Source organism: Pseudoliparis swirei, chromosome 24, assembly GCF_029220125.1.
Source record: "Pseudoliparis swirei isolate HS2019 ecotype Mariana Trench chromosome 24, NWPU_hadal_v1, whole genome shotgun sequence".
NCBI classification, from domain to species: Eukaryota; Metazoa; Chordata; class Actinopteri; order Perciformes; family Liparidae; genus Pseudoliparis; species Pseudoliparis swirei.
The window spans coordinates 2,976,937-2,997,564 of record NC_079411.1 but is presented as its reverse complement, the minus strand read 5'-3'; the positions used below and the strand labels follow the sequence as shown (position 1 = coordinate 2,997,564).

The window sequence follows — 20,628 nt, the reverse complement described above, 5'->3', positions numbered from 1 at the left end:
ACTAAATACACGGGAGCGTGGATACCTACTATGAGTCATCTCACCACAGATAGGAGAACATGGTGGGAAAAGATAAGTTTTCAGAAAACTTTAACCACGGTTCCATCCCATCACCCTTTCATTAGATAGAATCAGCAGCAGCTCGGCGGACGGGACGCATCTTCTTCCTACTGGAGTTGGCGCAGTGAAAAAGACCCCTGGTAGGCATACAGATTAACATCTGACCCCCGAGGGAGTCAGATCCCGGACGAGCCCGGAGGCTGCAAGGACTTTAAGGTCATAACACAGGACTTCTCCCATCTGACCCCACAGCAAGTGATAGAGAGGAATACAGGTTATGGCAATGACAACATTGGCTGAATTGGATAATACAGTCAGCACAAGACCAAGACATGGGAGGATGTATAGCTTGTGCTAGTGCGCCGAATCGAATTAATCACCAGCCCGCCCCATTGTTCCCGAAACAGGCGCGAGGTTATGCTTGCATGATGGCGCTGTTCAAACAAACCACCCAGGGAACTGCACTACGCTAGCAGCCATTTTTCCCCCTTTACCGAGGAACACAGAGACTGGACCATTCTCCCCTTATAAAGGGGCCCCCCATAGATACACATGCTTCAATTTTACTAGTACAAGAGCCAAAGTTAATGTGGGAAAAATAGATCCTGAATGGTGCAATCGCACGTCCTCCGGAGAAAAGATAGGACCAGAGGCAAGAAATGGACTATATTGGTATTGTGGAGAGCTAAGACTCTTAATGACACTGAATGCAAACGAGACCACAGGGATCTGTGCATTAGTCCGTTTAGCAGCCCTCAAATTAATAGGAACCAGGCTGACTCAAGAAACTCACCTCCTAGAGACTCACCCAGCGCAGAAGCAGTCACGTAATGAGAAAAAGTGAGTTAGTGAATCAAAACAACACGTGCATGGATGCGATAGGGATTCCCGAGGTCCCGATGAATATAAACTAGCAGACAACATAGCCGCTTGACTTTGAGAATTTGCCACTGATCTCTGCAATCTTCCCAGTCACCCCATAAAGAATGTGGATAGAATTAATTACATTTGGTATACCCTCTTAAGATTGACCAATCACACCGCGATGGCTTGGAAGCAACCGCAGAACAATTGCCCCACCTCCACCATGGCGATTCAGAATAGAATGGCGCTGGACATGCTGTTAGCAGAGAAAGGTGGAGTGCATCCATGTTTGAGACTTATGCTGCTGTCATCCCAACAACACTGCCCGGATGGTTCTATGACCAGAGCCATTACCCAGCTTAAAGCCCTCTCCAAGGAGATGCATGAAGCATCAGGAATTGACAATCCATTCTCCAGCTGGTTAGAGGCCACCTTTGGCAAATGGAAGGCATTAATCACCTCCCTATTCATGTCAATAGCAGTACTTTTAGGCATCCTGGTCTCGTGTGGATGTTGTTGTATCCCCTTCCTGAGAGCCATGGTGGCCAGGCTCATCGCAGCAGCACTAACAAAAGAAAAGCCTCCTCCACCCTATGAACAGTGTCCCTTGCTCCAGGCCGACCAGGACGATCCGGACGAGATCAAGTTCGAGACCACCGGATAAAGACCCGACGACAGCCATGGACAACGTTGACCCGCAGGAAGCAGACATCACAGACGAGGACCAGGAGTACCAGGAGGACGCAGACTACATCACAGACGAGGACCAGGATGACGCAGACGATGCTGTTGCGGACCAGGATGACGCAGACGATGCTGTTGCGGACCAGGATGACGCCGACGATGATGTCGGAGACCAGGACGAGGCAGACGACTTTGACCCAGCCAGGGTTGAAGCAGAGGGAATGCAGCGGGGACAGGATCATCGACCGGTTTTCAGGCTGCCAGCCTGCACCCCATCATCGACCGTCAGAGTGGAAGACCCTGGCCAGCCTAATCACCCTCAATTTCACCTCTTTCCTTCCACACCCACACATTACAGATTCAATACATGCAGACCCTGTGACTTCCCCGAGATCGAAGAGTTAGTTGGGTGGGTCGGGGTGCCACACGACAGGAGCCACGCCCCTATTCCCATCCCGAACCGAATGAGACTCTCACCTAGAGAAGCAGGTATCGAGACAGAGCCACTGTACGCGATATGGCACTACGAATTATCAGTACCTACAGCGCTGGGCTATCACATCCCTTTTCACTGGTTACCCTCCCAAACAGTCTCACAGGGTTGCAGATCCTATGGGATCTCAGTTTGAAGCAACGCCCAGAAGGACAAACTTCAGGTCAGACAGTACAACTGGCCATACCAAGCAGTCGAGGACTGGGCGGTCATTAGCAGTAACACAGTGCTCCACGGTTTCTGGCCTACAGATAACTCTGGGTATGGATGTAGTGATGTGCACCGGCGCTCCCTGCCCCTTTGACATAGCCCCAACTTTCTATGGGATGAAAGAATGGGAAAGCGTGTCACAAAATGGACTTGAGCTCCATACAAGCAGGCCTCAGTACCCGCCTTCTTCCCCTCCGGTTCTCCGTTGGGCACAGCGAGAGCGAGACGAGAGGGAGACAGCCCCTCTCCTTCCCCCACCGGATGCTAGGGAGAGAGCCGGAGACAGGGAGATCCATAGGCGCCTGGCAAAGAGAATAAAGTTCTTCCAGACCATGGCACGTAGCCGCGCAGTGCGGCCAGGCCAAGATGAAGATCTGGCATGGGAAGGGAAATAAATATTCCCAGAGGAAGGGTTCACATCCAGAGGATGTGAAAAGAGGGATTTGTTAAGAATATATACTCTAGTTAGCCTAGCCTAGTATTGTTTGCATAAATATTATGTGTAAGTTGGAAAACACTGAATGGAGGCTAAAATCTCCAGCGAAGCACTCTGGTGTCTGCTGCGGATCAGAAGAAAGATAACAGTGACATCATAGAAATGCTGATGTAAACCCCCGTCTGCACTGCACTCATCCAAGTAGAGGACTAGAGAAAGAGCTCATTGTATTCATTGTTTAGAAAGAGCGTTCCCAGTCCTTACCTCGTCGGGAGGATAGATAACAAGGGCCCAGATGGGGCCATTTATTCTCCTCTTCTTAGACAAGTTAAGCCCTTTGTCTCCACACTGACCCCCCCTTCACCGATCCCCCTCACACGCACACACTGACACTTGGGAAGAAGCCCCCTCCGGTGTGTGGACGACCTTAGGAGAGAATCCAGGCCCCATCCCTGAAGAGATAAGGCCCGAAGGAAGTCTTCTTACAAGAGGGGGACATTATATCAACACATCTGTCCTCTCCTTCACCCCTTCTAGTTTACATATATTCATGAGCTGGCCACAACATCCAATGAAGGGACGGCAGAGGCAGGAGCGGGCAACAAGAACCAATGAGAAGACACCGCCCCCTTATGCTCCTGTCCAATCAGAACTGTCCTTATCATTCTATTTAAGATGGCCGCTCACTCTGAGACGGCATCCCTTGTGCAGCCCTGAAGCCATTGGTGACAGGTTTGGATTTGGGTCCATGCATGATGTCTACTTGTATCCTGATTTCTGAATAAAACGCTTATAGATGTAACGTAGAAGTCTACCGCTCTTTCTTCCAGTGAGTGTCGTCCAGGTGGTGTGTGCCGATTTCCAACTCTAACAGAGGTCCGAGAGGAGCGCTGGGCCCGCCTACCTGGCTGATGCTGGGCAGCTTGGTGAGCAGCATCTGGAAGACGGGCGGAGGCAGAGTCTGCTGCAGCACCTGCAGCAGCTGCTGCGGCTGACCGCACACGGCGATGGCGTTGGTCAGGTGGTCCACGCCTTTCTCTAGTCGCCTGTGGAGCGCAGCACAGACACGAGGCGTGAAGACGAGCACTCGGGGCGTCTCACAGGAAGCCTCTTCTTCTTCTTCTTCTTAGATTTTTAGGCGGATGGCATCCAGTGAACGGTGCATTTCCGCCACCTACTGCAGTGGAGTGTGGACCAGAGACCCTATCCCCTTACAAAACCAAACAAACAAAACCAAACCCAACAAAATACCCACAAACCAAAATCATTAAAACAAACAAAACAAAAGGGAGATTCAAAAATGTCAGTGCTTTAAATTCTATTGCTTAATCCTGTTTCTTTCAAATATTGTAATACTTGTCCTGCCCCCAATTTTAACGCATCTGTTAGATTTAGTTCCTCCACTCCCAGCTTCCTCTTCAACATGTGTCGCTCAAGTGTGTATTTCTGACAATGACAAATGATCTGTTCTCCAGATTGTGGTCCTTGACAGTCTCACATCGTCCTGTTGGCTGTTTATTGACTAGATGCATTGTTTAGTTCAGCCTTGGCCCGATCCTCAGTCTGGTGACTCTGTGTTCTTCTGCTCTGCTTCTTCTAGCTGGCCTCCCTTTGCCAACTTCCCTCTGCACAGCATACAGATGTCTTCCTGTTTCCCCTACATCACAACTATGCTGCCATTCCTTCATCATGTTTCTTTTGATAATTGTTTTAACTTCTGCTTTGCTGTGTAAATGTCCGTCTTGTGCTGCCTTTCTAACGCTTGTGTTGCTAGTGTATCTGCTCTTTCGTTTCCTTGCACCCCCCTGTGTGCTGGTACCCACATAAATGCTACGACAATACCCATATTCTTTAGACGGAACAGTGTTTCATATGTTTCATTAATTAAATCCTGCCTGCTATGTGAAGTGAATGATTGTAATGAGGATGTTGTTGAACTAGAGTCTGAACAGACGATGACCTTTTGACCCGAACCTCCTCTCCCCACTGCAGTGCTGTTAAGATGGCCAACGTCTCCACTGTAGACACAGACAGATGCTCTGAGGTTCTCTTCTTAACTTCATATCTTAAGGACGGTGACTGCAAACCCAGTTCTCCCTGTCAGGGTCTTTTGATCCGTCTGTAAATGCTGGAATAAATGATAAGTATGTCGTCTCCAGTCTATCCTCCACCATTCCTGCCACGTTATTATTGTCTTTAAATGCTTGGTCTTTGTCTAAAGAATAAAGATCAACTGACACTGAGGGAAAGAGCCATGGTGGTGTAATTGATAGCGGTATTGCAGGAGTGAATGTGATCTGATCCAATGACATATCTGTGGCTAACTTCTCACTGCTCCATGCGAAACACTCCTGCTTGGCCCCGTCTCTTTCCCAACATGGCAGAAGTACTTTTTTTGTTGGATGATTTTCTCCAGAATGCCCTTGCAGGTTGGCCCAGTAATTTATAGTTAGGAGCTTGCGTCTCAAATGCAGCGGCATCTCACCCATCTCCACCTGCAGAGCAGCCACCTGGTCTTAAAGCACCACGACAGTCTCAGAGCTCGGGATCGCAACACTTCCAGCTTCTTTAGGGACGTTTTTGCAGCTGATCCAAATACGACACAGCCGTAGTCAAGGACCGACCTCATCAGAGCGATATAAAAATTTAATCGCAGCCCTGCTGGCTCCCCATTCTGACCCTGTTAGACACCTCATTACATTTAGAATCGTTTTACATTTCTTGACTATCCTCTGAATCTGCTCATTCCATGTTAATTTATCATCGAGCCACACACCAAGGAACCTAAAAACTCTCACTTGTTCAATCTTTTGTCCGTACATCTCGATCTGAGCATCAACTCCTCTTTTCCTAGTAAACATGATTGTTTTAGTTTTCCCCACAGAAAATTTGAATCCCCATGAATAAGACCATCTTTCTACCACTTTCACAGCCTCTTGTAATTTACCTTTAATGTGATTTATGTTCTTCCCCCTCTTCCACAGTGCTCCATCATCAGCAAATAGAGATCGGCCAATACCACCCTGGACTTGAAGGAAAACATCATTGATCATGATGGAGAACAGTATGGGACTAATGACACCACCCTGAGGTGTCCCATTCTCTACCAGGTATCGTCTAGATCAGCGGTTCCCAAACTTTTTAGGCCACGCACCCCCTTCTACATCCCGACCGGGTTCACGCACCCCCAATCCCCCACACCTTAAAAAAAACCGCAACAGAGCCTATTTATAGCCGCATAAAATCGGACCAATGCGAGAACTGTTTGCTCGCGCGTGGCGTTTGTTACAAGATTTAGTCCGCTGTATAAATTTCAGTTACACAAGGCGTCACTTTTAAAGAGCAATAAGGATGGCGAGGACACACGCACAGGCTCAGAGGCAGATTGCATTTCACATTTATTTACTTAAACACAGTAAGCCACGTAAAGAACAAAGAGTGGCACATGCATCGGCTCAGAAACAGATATAAATAAAAAAGGAGGAGTCCATATGAGGATTTTCACATGCAGCGCAGGTGGCTCAGCCTGCAGCAAGAGAGATAGAGAGGGAGAGGGAGGGGGAGAAAGTGAGAGACGTGAGTATTCCCAGTAACCTGTAGCAATAATAACAATAACATTTGGCCACATACATCTATTAATGCGACGGATGGGCCTGCATCTTTGCACAAAGCTCTCCCATGTTTGGCGCAATTGAAGACAGTTTAAGCCTCAGATCTTTCTCAACAGCATCCAGTCTTTGCCGATATTTGGTCTTCACTGGTGTCAGAGCAGAGAAACCACCTCACTGCACAACACGCACTGTGGCTTCGGGCAATCTGCATTGCCAATCCAAGTGAAGCCCAGACCCAGATAATTGTCATCATATTTCCTCTTTTTTTCCCCAGTCTGATGCTCACTCTCGTTTCCTCTTTTTCCCCTTGACTCCGCGATGGGCCTCTGTGCTCCCGGTTTGTCTGTGATATCCCTTCCTCCTGCTCCGTCTCCTCCGTCTCCTCTTTCTCCGACTCCCGGTCGATGTCTTCTCCCGGTCTCTCCCCAACGCACCTCTCCGTTTCTCTCGCCTCCGGTTCCTCTCTCTCTGTCCCTCTCCTCTTTTATTACTGATAGCTTCAGATGTCCCACCTGACAGCTTCCCCGATTTCAGCCAGTTTAACATATTTTCATGGATGTTGCTGAATGAATGAAATTACGTTAGGTGCACAAGCTAGGCTAGCTAGTTTGTACGAAAAAGACAGTCTGGCGGCCGGACCGGAAGTGCATCTATTTATTAAATTGTACGTTTTTAATTTTAAATTTAAATCTTACAAAGGGAATTTTTATAATTAAAAAATCCTACTTAATTTAAAAAAAATTATGTTTAATATTAATTATTACACCATTAGACCACCATTACATTTTTCCTCTCGTTTGCACCCCAGGGAATCCCTGCTCTAAGGTAAATGGGGCATCACTAGGACTATTAGTATCATCTCTCTTTCCAAGAACATCGGGGTGAGCTGATGGCGTCCTTTCCCGTCCTCTCTTACCTTCTACCGTCAGGTTGTCAGCGCTGTGGATTTCTGTTGGTGCTTTTGCAATCCTCTCTGCCCTCTCCCCATCTGCCGTTTCCTCCCCCTCTTCAACACTGGATACTGCCACACTTTCCTCATTCCTCTCATGCTTCTAATCATCCCCCAAATCTCTCCCACAGGTGTTGCTCTTCCAATTCTGCTACAATAATTCTGCCAGCTTTCCCTTTTTGCTTCGAATGATTCTACGAACCTTTGCTTGTGCTGCTTGTATTCTATTAAAGTTTGGAAATGATGCGATCTTCTTAATACCTTCAGAGCTTTGTTCCTTTCTTTCACTGCTCTCCCACACTCCTCAGTCCACCAGGGGACCGCCTTTCTTTTCATCCTTCCTTTACTTTTAGAAATTGTTTGCTTCGCTGCTTCCAGTATTGTAAATGTCATTTTTGTATCAACCTCCTCAATATCTTCATTTAAGTCTGTAACGGATCCCCGTATATCAATCGGCGTGAGACTTTACTGCTGGTGAACTTCTTTATTTCCTTTCTTCCGTTGTATAATCGTGAACCAAAACTCTTGAATTAAAACCTCCTTGTCACCACCGTAAGAGCGTTAGCCTCATACGGGTCCATTAAAACTATCAAACTTTAAATAAAATGCGCATCCGTCGGTAACATTTAGCCGTAACGTCAAGTTTGTATATTAACATAAAATAAAGGTGCGCTTCCTTTTAACATTTCAAAATAAAAGTCAAATTTAGCTCAAACCGGAAGTAGATTAAAACATATACAAAATCATTAAAACAATACAATATAAAAAGGCATACATCAAAACCAATGAAGCAGATACAAAATAAGGCAATCAACACAAAACAATAAACCTGTTAATGGGTTATTTACAAAGTCTATTTTATCCATTTCTTGCTCCATATATTTGAAAAGTTCCCATTTTGCCCTATTAAACACCCACTTCCCTCTCACCTCTCCCTGTTCCTGACTCCTTTGTAATGCTATTTGACACTTTATTGTAAAATGATCACTGCCCACTGATGTTTCCTCTTCTCCCTCCCACTCGCATATCCCTGCTAAACTCCTCGATACAATGGTGAAGTCTAGCGCCGACATGTTCCCTGTGTGCACATCGAGTCCCTCTGCCATCGTTTAAACAAACCAAATTGTGTTCCTCTAGTAACTCTTCCATTACCTCCCCATTGAGATCTGTTCTTGCTCCACCCCATAATGTACTATGTGCATTAAAATCTCCACATACCACCACCTTGTTGCCACCTATCCTTTCAATTTGTGCCAATCTATTCACCTCTAATTTTTTACAGGGATTATAAAAATGTACAACTATGACCTCTCCTTCCCTTGCCCAGATCTCCACAGTTACATCTTGGAGCTCGGTCCCTATCTTCACCTCTAAATGTGACGTCTTCACTAATAAATGTGGCACATCCTCCTCCCTGACCACCCTCCCTATCACACCGAACACACGCATATCCAGCTAGTCTGAAGTCCACATTTGGTTTTAACCATGTTTCCTGTATGCATATGACATCTGGCTTACTGCAGCAAAAACAGCCTCAGCTCAAAAAAACAAGAAAAAAAGTAATAAAATGAGGGCCATTGAAATAAGCCAAATTATCTGCCAACAGAACAGGAAAATTTGACTTGCCAAGATTTCTTAAAACAAGTAAAAGTATCTAGCCTTGAAGAACCCACAAATATCTTAAAACTAGTGTAGCCAGATGAAAAACAAGTAAATTTGTCTTGATACAATGAAACAATTTAAGAATTATTTTCTTAACATGGAGGGAAAATGTGCTTAAAATCAGCAAATACAAGTACCATCATCTTGCAATAAGGATATATGTTAGGCAATATATCTTAAAATAAGTAATGTTACACTAAAAACAAGTACATTCATCTTGATACAATGACACATTTAAGAATTATTTCCTCAATATGTAGGCAAATGTGCTTAAAATCTGGAAATGAAAGTACCATCATCTTGCAATAAGGCTATATGTTAGGCAATACATCTTAAAATAAGTAATTGTACACTAAAAACAAGTACATTTGTCTTGATACAATGACAAATTTTAGAATTGTTTTCTTAATATGTAGGAAAGTTTCCTTAAATTTAGCATCCAATGCTCATGCAATATTCTTGGAATACCATGAAATTTACAGAGAAAAATACCATAATATGCTTAAAATCAGTAATCTGACAATGTATATAATACTGGAAATGTGTAGTTCTGTAAACCCAATGAAAACACAGTACAACTGTATCATATATTATGGTACTTTATTGAAAAGTTCCAATTAACGGTGAACATACAAGACATGACAGTAAGTTTGTAAACAACAGTTATACTGTAAACTTTATTACAGTTACGGTATTTTATTACAAAGTTCAAGCAGTTGCTGGCAACTAAAGTTGCACCAGAATTCCTTTGCAAAAAACATAGGTACAGTGTGTAACAATAACAATAGGTGGCATGGCAGATTTTACAGTCCAGTCACTGATTTGATTATTGTAAATTTACAAATGGAAGAAAATATCTTAATAAGACCTTTTGAAAACAAGATACAAACCATCGTTGATGAAAACCTTAAGAAACTAACATTCTGTGAAAAACAGGTTGAACTGAACCACTCACATGTACGTGTTGTATACTCACAAGCATTGTTGAGATCTTGAAGAAACAGGATGTGTGGACATGAAAGGATATCCCATGAATAAGCAAAGATTAGCCACTGCCCAGAGCTGATTAACTGAGTCTCCACTTGACTGAAACACCCTCATGTCTCACACAGACACATTCTTGAACACTGATGTTACTCTGGACTCAGCCCAGCCTTAGATTTGCTTATCATGCTGTAAAGACACAACCGCCTCTCATGACTCCTGATATCACCTTTGAAATCTGCAGGTTCACAATTGAATAAGGATATTTTTAGCTCACATTCAATTTTCAGTCTGTAATCTTCACCTCAATCAAGACCATCATCACTTTCACCTCTGCAAACCAGTAACAGCCCATCCAATTAATTCCATTTCTGTTTGAGTGATCCAACAACCTGGCCCTTCACCCAATATTCATGATCTAGATTCAGCACCTGTTGGATTTGAAAAGAAGTCATTCATCTGATATATCTCTCCACTATTTAAATGTTTTAATGAGACCCATCCATTCAAACATCCTCCTGCATTCTAATACATTTAAGAATATTCACCTCAGACAGATTCAAACCATTTTGATTTAAAGATATCATATTGATATCCAAGAATTAATTAAATGTTTCCATACTGAACTAAATTTGATATCATTCAACTCAGACTTAATTGAGGATGATCTTGAAGGTTTGAGTTGTGTTGCATTTCATCATATACTGAACTCATCACTACCCCCAACCAAGACTGGTGTCTTCATTATCCAGACTGAAGACAGGACTCAGTTGCTATGATGTTCAAAACTGAACTCACATCATCATTACTGCTTGAAGACTCACATCAATCACATCTGCTGAGGCTCTCACAGAGAAAAAGACATGGTTCAATTTACTTTTTAGCATTTACTATTTGTGCTAAAACAATTTATTCTTTTACAACACACTATTAAACCACTTCCATTTCTTGACAAGATCGATCATGGTCACACTGTAACCAAAGAATTTGATTCTATGGTTTTGCACACCCAGACAGAGTAAAAAACAAAAACATCTCTTGAAAACCAAAATCATTAAATTTTTTTTTAACAATTGTAAATCAAAAGAAAAATGATTATGGTCATTTGTAGATCATACAATTTGATTTATCTTTTCAGACCTCCCCTGTGGGCAGGTCTATCAAATAAAGAAAACATTTAAAAATGCTCTTTTATTTAAATGTTATAATCTACCTTTCTTTCATTAAGGTCAGTTTTTATAAATTATGACAATGTCAAATAGGAGAAAATAATTAGCATTTTATTTCAAACAAAGTTCTTATTTTCTGACATAAATGTTATGTCGATCTTTTCTCATCTGATAAGAAAATTAAGATTTGATCTAACATCCCCTCATAAGCCCACTCACACTCAGACTTCCTGTCCATACATTAAAGATTTCAAATCAGGAACAGGTCACCACAAAGCATATCAAATTCAGAACAGAGTCCTCACTATCTCACCAATTTAAAATCTAACTCACCCAGTGAACAGATTAAATTTTCATATGTCATGACTGCTTTTTTTATCTTTTAATCAAAGATTCAAAAAGCTTTTTAATAATACATCACTCATTCTTAAACAACAGTAATGACATAAAGAACAAGACAGACTGTGAGAAAGGAAAGAAAATGCTTTTTCAAAAAAGAAAACTACTATCTTTTAAAGAAAGCAAGTACTTCCTCAATTTAATTGTTAGAAGATCAGATGATTTAACAAGAAGAACTGTCAATCAAGAGACCATGAATAAATTTAAACTGTTCATCAACTTTCAAATTAAATTTTAGACATCAGAAACTGTCATTTTATTTTTATCTATCACAAAGAAACATCAAACTAAATATTACCTAACATTCAATTTATCATGATCAGATTTTTTTTTTTTTTCCATGCTTTATTTTTAAAATTTTTTATAATAGATTTTAAGAATCAATCAAAATGCAGCAACTTTTGTTTAAATATCTTTTATTGAGAAATCATATCAATTTTTAATGAAATTTTAATTTCAGATTTTCTTAATTTAGAAGACTCCAGATATTTAATTTTAAATCAATACTTATTTTGAACGAATTTCAATCTGATTCTTAGAATCCTGATCAAAGATCTATCAAATTTAAATCCTTTAATCACTTTAAAAAACTGCTGTTTGTCTCATATTATGTCCTTTTAATAAAAACTTTCTTCAGTCCTCCTTATTTCATATCAATCTTGCAGCCAAATACTCCTTCACACCACTGGAATCTTTTTTCATTACAATGCTGTTGAGAAAAATTCAGCTCAACAGAGCATCAAACTCTGGCTCTCCCAGCTCAAGCTCATAATTCAGTTTTCAATTCAAACTAACTTCCGTCAGAAAATGATGTTTTCTTCTGCTTTTTAAATCCACAGATTAATCTGAATTCAGCCTCTGTTCCTCTTTTCATAACCAAAAGAAACTGATCTGCTCAGACTCAAATCATAACTCACTCAGTTTCAAATGAACTTTTCAAGTCCTGTTTCTGCAGCCATTAACTTTTTGTTTTAAATTTACTTATCTCAGGCCCTGTTTGGTGTTTGTGTTCAATTTTAATCCAGCTTAATTTTGGAGATTTGCCTTTTTTTTAAAGTGCTATGAAATAATTTGTATTTATTTTTTTAAATCATATATAAAACATACATCAGAGCCTCTGATCCCTTCAATGTTAAATCGAAAATTAAATCACTGTTTTTTCTGCCTTTAGAATTTTCATTTCCATCCCAGTTTAATTTTAAATATTTTTGATTTTTACAATTATTCTCATTCTGAGATTTTTTTTTTTTGAGCATGAAAAAAAGTTCTTTATTTTAATTTATTCATTATCATTTCTTCTTTTGACATGCTTTTGAGTCTTTTGAATAAATCTCTTTTCTCTGTCTTAAATTCCTTTATCTTTTATTTTTCTCTCACTATTCTCTTTTCTCTAAATAATATTCATTTCTGGTGCATATTTCTTTATTCACTGTAATTCCACTTAGTGTGTTGCACCAGTTCTGCTCTTTTCCCCATATGTCATTTTTTTTTCTATTTTCCAGTATTTGCACTTTTTTAATTTCAACACAAACTCCTTATTTTCATCTGATCTTCTCATTAATAAAGATGTAATATTTTGTTTTTCCTTTGCAGAATGAGCTCCACTTCTTTCTCCACAGTTCACTTCTCACTTCCCACGCTCACCTCCCCACTCTCCCTTTCATTCACTTCTTCATTCATCTTCTCAGCTCTTGCCCTAGCTATGAAAAATTTCATGTTTCCACACCTTATTCCTTTGAATTTTTCCACCCTTATCTGTTTTAATTTTGAATAACAATTATTGTGAAATCTCCCTTCTGCTTTCTCCCACCAGATTATGTGCTGTTTCCTTTTCTCACTCTCTATTCAGTTTTATAATTTTATTCATTATATCAATATTAGTACTGTAACACTCATGACATCCCTCCAAACTTTCATTTCACGCTCACGCTGCTTCAGAATTCAAATCCAATGATCCAGTCGGTCAGTCGCCCCCCAGGAAGCCCCTCCCCAGGAGAGACTTTAACTCGCTGAGGACCAATGAGAATGCACGGGCGGCAATCAAACTGAAGGTGCAGCCGGTCGTGCGAGGAGGCGTTACCTGAGCCAGCAGCTCCTCCCCAGCTGGATCTCCTCCAGGAAGAACTTGCACGCCTCGGCCCTTCAGGTCCGGGAGCTGCAGGACAAACAACGGTCAGCCACGGGAACTCAAGCTCGCTCGGGTCCTTCCGGGTCCCTGAGGCATCAGACAGAGGTTCAACCCGAGCCTAATTGTGACAGAGTTGAAAGCAAAGAGCTGTTGATATGCCTTTTAGATCAAAGCTTACTCTTTATGAATAAAGATGAATTATTATAAAGCAACAACAGTACAACTTCTGATTGCTCTTCAGAAGAGAGTCTGCTGGTCTATACATGATGTTGCATTTTCAAATGTGATATTGTAGACATCAACAGGTGCTCAACGGGATACAGGGCCGTTCCACTTGTGAACACCACCATGCCATCCATTTTCTTGTTCACTCATCCCCTACCACTCACACACACAGACAACACACACACAGTCCACTCAGACACAGAGACTGAACACCACATTCACACAGCTTTGAGTCAATTAACACTGTTTCTTTAAAGAAACTCAGGAAATAGACAGGGAGACATGCATTCACACAGAAGAATGACTCTGAAAAGAGTCTCATGATTTTTTTTTCAGTAAAGCATAATTCAAATAAACAATAAGAATTCTCCTTTTTTTTTTTTTTTTTTTTTTTTTTTTTAATAACAGAAAATATAAGCTTTGAAATACATTTGTGAGGTTTGTTGTTTATTTTTTAAAACTACCAGTTGTACGCTATGTCGAGCTTTTGTGGTTGTTATTGTAAGAGCAAACAAGGACTGTTTGTCTGAAGATCATAGAAGAAGCAATAGAATAAGCCATCTAAAATAAAAAAAAAAAAAGACGATATGTTTTTGATCCAGAAATGTACACCCAAATAAATGCGTGGTTTTCACAGCAAGAGAAAACAGTTTTAAAGCTGTGAATAAAAAGTCTAGACCTTTAAGAGTTAACTTGAGTCAGAAACACTGCAGTCTAGAGAGTCTCTGCTTTTCTCTCTGAGACGATTCAAAGTGACGTTTCAGGTTTTTCAACAACTCAACAGAGTCTCTTCCAAACACTGGTGACATCTGATCATTTCACACCTGTGATCACCAGGATTCAACACTTTAGTTACATTTTTCAAATATGTTCATAAATACATTATTGAGAGAAAAGATCAACTGCAGATTCATGGCATAACTCACTGACCAGTAAGAATTGTGTATCCAGTTGTCAAGAGGAGAATAGTTTGATCAATCTTCCTTTTGAGAGAGTCAGGTGACAAAGAGTCTTTACTGATTTTAATGAATTATATTTAAGTGATAGTTATTATTAATGCTCATTGATTGATCAGTATATTGAGTGACTGTTGCTGTCAATCACATGTCACTATGTGCTGGTGACGGCCTGTGATTGGAGATAGAACTTAACTTGGAAAACAGTTAATGGTTACAACCGCTGTTGTTGACGCTATTGCTGAGCTGAGAGCACGCTGTCTGTAACATGAAATCAGAAACACACTGTGTTACACAAGGAGGAGTAATAACTGCCTCCTGTCAGTCCATAACGAGACGTTACAATATCATTGACCATAGATGTCGGATCAGAATACATAAAACATTCATGCTCAGATGTCATGCCAAATAGTCAGAAGATTGTTGAAGAGATGGTCTGTGACCTTTGTATGAGGTCAATGTCAGCTGCAGCCACAGAGGGCGGGCAGAACTGTTCACAGAGCAGAAATGACATGCTTCTGCTGTAATGTAGATAGAAAGTGACAGCGGGCAAAATGTCTGCGTCTCTGTTCACGGGAGACCAGCAGGTGAGCACAGTTGAGCACCTGCCTATCGTCTTGTCTGCTCTTTTTCAGAGAGAAAAACAACTTATTTTATTTCAGTAATTGTGAGAAGGCTTTATTTCAACATCCTGTACTCTGTGGAATTACAGTAGGTATTTTGAGCACTTTAAGCTGACAAAACTCTTCAAATCCATCAACACTGTTGTAATGTTAAAATCCTGATTAGATTGACTACACTTAAAACTAATATGGACTGTCAAGAATCTGAGTTAAGATCAATGAAGCACATTTATTTCACTGAAAGTAGAACAAACCTATCAACAAAATATAAGAAAATGTTTTAATTTCAAATGACAGAAGAACCAGTTGTTAGAACTATATAGTTAGTCAACTGGAGCAACATCTGCATGTAATCACCTTTCAAATCAAATGAATTCAAACATTAAAACACTTTTTAACAATATTTATTATCATGTAACATAGAACTGGACTGCAGATATGTATAATGTTCTCATGAACTAAATAAAATAGGGCTGCATTTTAAAATAAAATAAATACAAATGATAAATTGAAATTGTGCATGTAATAATAAATAATAATCAAATAAAGTGCTTAACTCAGAAAAATTAAATAAAGGAGGAAAAGCTTAAATTTCCATTTGTTTCAGTCTCAAACAATTTTACAGAATAAATCTCAACACATCTTAACAATTGAACAGTTTTAGAGCATCACTTTAATCCACTCCCCACTTGTTTGCTCAGTGTGAGAATTGAGCTCTAGCTTGTCCTGCCAGGACTTTAAACCTGGGCTTGAATGGAGTCAGGGCCATCCTCATGCACATGTGGAGGTGCTCATTGGTGAGCCTCGAACGATATTTATTTTTGATGATATTCATTGTGGAGAAAGCTGCAGTTGTAGGTGGAGCCAAACATGGTCAAGATGTATATGGCAACTTTCCTCAGACCTGGAAAAGCTGTCTCAGGGACCGTTTGGAGCCAGAAAGTGGAAGCAGTTCTAGAACTGCTCTTTCAGGGACACATCTGCTGAGATCAACCAGTTGCATCTGGAGAGGCCCAGGATTTACCCATTTAAAGTGCTGTGTGACTTCCTTTGAGAACCCCTGACATCATGATAAATGGGTTCTGAATGAACATGGTGAGCTGCTGTCCAAAGCTGAAGCTGTCACGGTTGCTGAAGTTTATCAGCTTATCAATGAAGTCAACAAAAGAAGACGCATCTCTGTCCTGAACCTGTTCACTGCTGGGAAGTGTGCACAGTCTCCTGCAGGTCTTCCTTGAACAACTCAAGTTTGTTTTGAAGGGAGCGATCAGCGGTCAACAGTTCACAAATTGAATTGACCTTGCCTTGTAGCCACATATTCAGTTCATTCAGATGCAGTGATATCAACCAAAAAGGCCACATTATCCATCTGTTTATCATTTCAAAAAGAGAAACTGTTGCTTTCTGATGTTAGCTCAAAAAAGATGCTACTTCCTCCTGATGGACCAAAAGCGCTGAAGACCTCCTTTGCTGAGCCATCTCACATTATTGTGCAGCAAAGATCATCAGCATTGGCATCAACTCTCTGAGGAATTCTCAGCATGCGATGCTGTGGAAGAGGATGCCTGAGAAAATTGATCATTTTCATCATTGTATTCATCACTGCATGCTCATCTGACAGGGAGGCACAGAGGACAGATTGATGAATGATGCAATGGTAAGCTATGAGCTCTGATTGTCCTCTTTCAGTCTTGCTACAGCTCCTTTCTCTCCCTATCATAGCAGGGCTCCATCTGCTATTGAAACCACTTGTGTTGGTTCTATTCTCTTCAACATCTCCTTAATGGCCAGGTAGATATCTTCTCCTCTTGTACTGGTCTGAAGAGTGACACTAACAGGTCTTCACAGAATGCTTTCTGGTCTGTGTTGAAAACCTGACGACACTAACAGCTGAGCATTGTCACAGATGTCAGTGGACTCATCCAGCTAAGCCTACACATGGTGCCTTATGGCTTCATTTAGCAGCATCCTGAGTTAATATTTCACTTTTGTGGATGATGCTGACATGGGTATTTGCTTTATCTTATCACAAAGCTCTTGTTTTGGTTTTCCGAAAGTAATGTTTCAGCGACGACACTCATGCATTCTTTGACAAGCCTCCATCAGTAAATGTTTTTTGTGTTGCCCCAAAATCCAAGCAACTCTGAGGAACACTCATGAGCACGTTGTTGGGCAGTGAAGGTGGCTCAGGATCCTGGTGGACTGTTCATATTGGGCTGTGAGACCACTTATTTTCTGTGATCTCACTTCGGATTTGAGTGGTATGTTTGTTCAAAACCTTTATGTTTTGTCTCATAATGGCGTTCACATTGCCACTTTTAATAAGTGCCACGGTTTCTGAACATAAGACACACTGGTTTTGTGCTCCTGTGGGAAGTATGAACAGAAATGAGTCTGTCCATTCCGGATTAAATGCTCTATTTTCGCTGTCAACTTTTCTTTTTGGAGAGCGACATTTGTTCTGTGTTCTCTCCTTTCTGTCTCACACCTTTTTCTCAACTTTCTCCGAGTCGTCCGTTTCTCCTTTGTTTTCTATGTATCGCTTTTTCTTTCTACCGTCTTTGTGTAACCTGCCTCTACTTTCTCATCTGTCTGCGAGCGCTGTCTGTTGAGACGTAATGTTTACACGAGAATGCAGATTTGATTGGCTGAGTATCACGGGATGGCTTAACTCGCATGCAATTGGTCTGCGTTTGCATCCGCTAAACCACTACCGAAGACTGCAAAGCTGCGACCGCGTAAAAATTAAAACACCAGGTTTTAAATCATAACCTTCTGTTTTGGCTTCCGGTCGGATGGACGGCTCTGTCGACGACCTCCTGTTAGTGACCTCTACACCTCACAGAGCTATATTTTATTTATGATATCTAATTACACAAGGCCATTTTAGGACCTATGACTGTTTACTGCTAATGCTACTAACATGTTGTTACTTTGTAGATATTACAATACATTTAAATGATAGAATGTTGTGTTCCATTTGTGAGATTTCTGTGAACTTTATTCAATCTGTTTATTTTGTGCATGACAACAATACTGCTGTTCTGTGATAATAAATTTTGTCACATTCATTGCAGTATATTAATAGACAACATTTTGAGGACACAATGAGCATTTGTACATATTTAACATGTTGTTGGACTTTAAAGCAGTGTATATGGTTTGGACAGGCATATTTGAGTTCTGATATTGGGCTTGTTTTTGGGCTGGTTTTGATTGGCCATTGGGCTTTTGTCACACAGACCTGGCAACCCTGGCTGCAGGTAAGAGGCGGAGCTGAAGAGGCTGCCACACCCGGAAACCACACGTTGGTCCGGCAGAAACACTGCAGAGACGGTCTCTGCTTTTCTCAATTCAAAGTGACTTCATCAGAGTCTCTTACAAACACTGGTGAGTACATCTGATTATATTTACACCTGTAACCACCAGGATTAACGCAACACCTTAGCTTTAGGGCTCGATCACACCAGCCGCTTCAAACGCTGGTAAAACGTGCCTGTGAGTGCGCACAGGCGATACAACTTCATTTACAAAATGGAGTCAAGCAGCCGTGCTCTTGCTGTGTGGGATGAAGAGGAGGAGAACGCCCCATAAAAGCGGAGGTTATACCGCTAATATGAGTGTCTCGTCGGGGTTTGCCTTTTACTTTTGAATTTCCCGCCGTTCATACCACACGAAAACAGGAAGGAGAGCCCGCCTCCTGCTTGATCCGATTGGCTGCCTTCGGCCTCCTGCTTGATCTGATTGGCTGCCTTGAGCCTCTTGCTTGATCCGATTGGGCCTCTTGTTTTTGTGCTCAAATCTTTTATTGGTTTTCGAAATGTATGCAAAAGAAAAGATGAACACACTGTACATATACAAAGATACTCAGACAAAAACCATACAAAAAATATATTATATATATATGGGTAGACACGCAAAAACCTGCACACAGTATTTTGCTGATTCATTCTTCAACATTTTTAGAGTAGTCTCATATTCATTCTTTTGGCCTAATCTAGTTTTATTCAGATGCGAAGAACATGAGATTGCTGTATTCCTTATGCAACCTCTGATGGCACTCTATAGAATACACGGATCATTAGTGGTCCCAACATTTTCTGAAATATAAACAGTAAAGGCATCTCTAAAGTAGGTGCACAACTCATTATTTCTTCATTATTTCTGCTGTTCTTTAACTCACTTTTGACTTATTCTGTGCTCCTTTGCAAGAGGAGCAAGGTTGAGTCTGTCGGCACGACTTTGATCTTGTTTCTTAATTAAAGACATACAAATAATTACCGTTTTTCCCCTTTTCAACAAATAATGAAACTATTTTAATATAATGTTCTTTTCTTCCTCAATGTGTGTAGATATGGCTTCTGCAAACTTTCTGCTGTCTGAAGATCAGTTCCTGTGCTATCTGTCTGGATGTGTTCACTGATCCAGTCACAACACCATGTGGACACAACTTCTGCAAAAGTGCATCAATGATTACTGGAATACCAACAACCAGAACATGTGTCCACTGTGTCAAAGGTTTTCTTCTCAAGACCTGAGCTGCTCGTCAACACTTCTCTCTGAGATGGTTTCTCAGTTCAGACAGTCGACTCAGCAGAAAGCCAGCAGCAGCAGCTCAGAGCAACAAGAGTCCAGACCAGGAGAAGTTCCTGTGAACACTTTAAACCCTCACTGTCTCTCCTCACTGACCCCCTTCACCGATCCCCTCACACACACACTCACACGTGGGAAGAAGCCCCCCCGGTGTATGAACGACCTTCGGAGACGAACCAGGCCTCATCCCTGGAAAGATAAGGCCGAAGGAATCTTCTTACCAGACAGGGCCATTATATCAACACATCTGTCCTCTTCTTCACCTCTTCTATTTTACATATATTCATGAGCTGAACACAACATCCAATGAAGGAACGGCAGAGGCAGGAGCTGGCAACAAGAACCAATGAGAAGACACCGCCCCCTTATGCTCCTGTCCAATCAGAACTGTTCCTTTCATTCTATTTAAGATGGCCGCTCACTCTGAGACGCCATCCCTTTTGCAGCCCTGAAGCCATTGGTGTCAGGTTTGGATTTGGGTCCATGCATGATGTCTATTTTGTATCCTTGATTTTGAATAAACGCTTATAGATTTAGTAGAAGTCTACCGCTCTTCTTCCCAACTGCCTACCTGGCTTTGGT

General features: G+C 41.3%; 1 long non-coding RNA gene across 1 annotated transcript in view; it reads right to left on the bottom strand.

The window, feature by feature from the left end:
* Nucleotides 1-6,121: 6,121 nt before the first annotated feature.
* LOC130189766 (uncharacterized) overlaps nt 6,122-20,628 on the bottom strand; it is a 46,988-nt gene continuing 32,481 nt past the window's right edge. The window contains exon 3 of the long non-coding RNA XR_008830868.1: nt 6,122-6,273. This is a non-coding gene — a long non-coding RNA (uncharacterized LOC130189766). The remainder of the gene's footprint in view (nt 6,274-20,628) is intronic.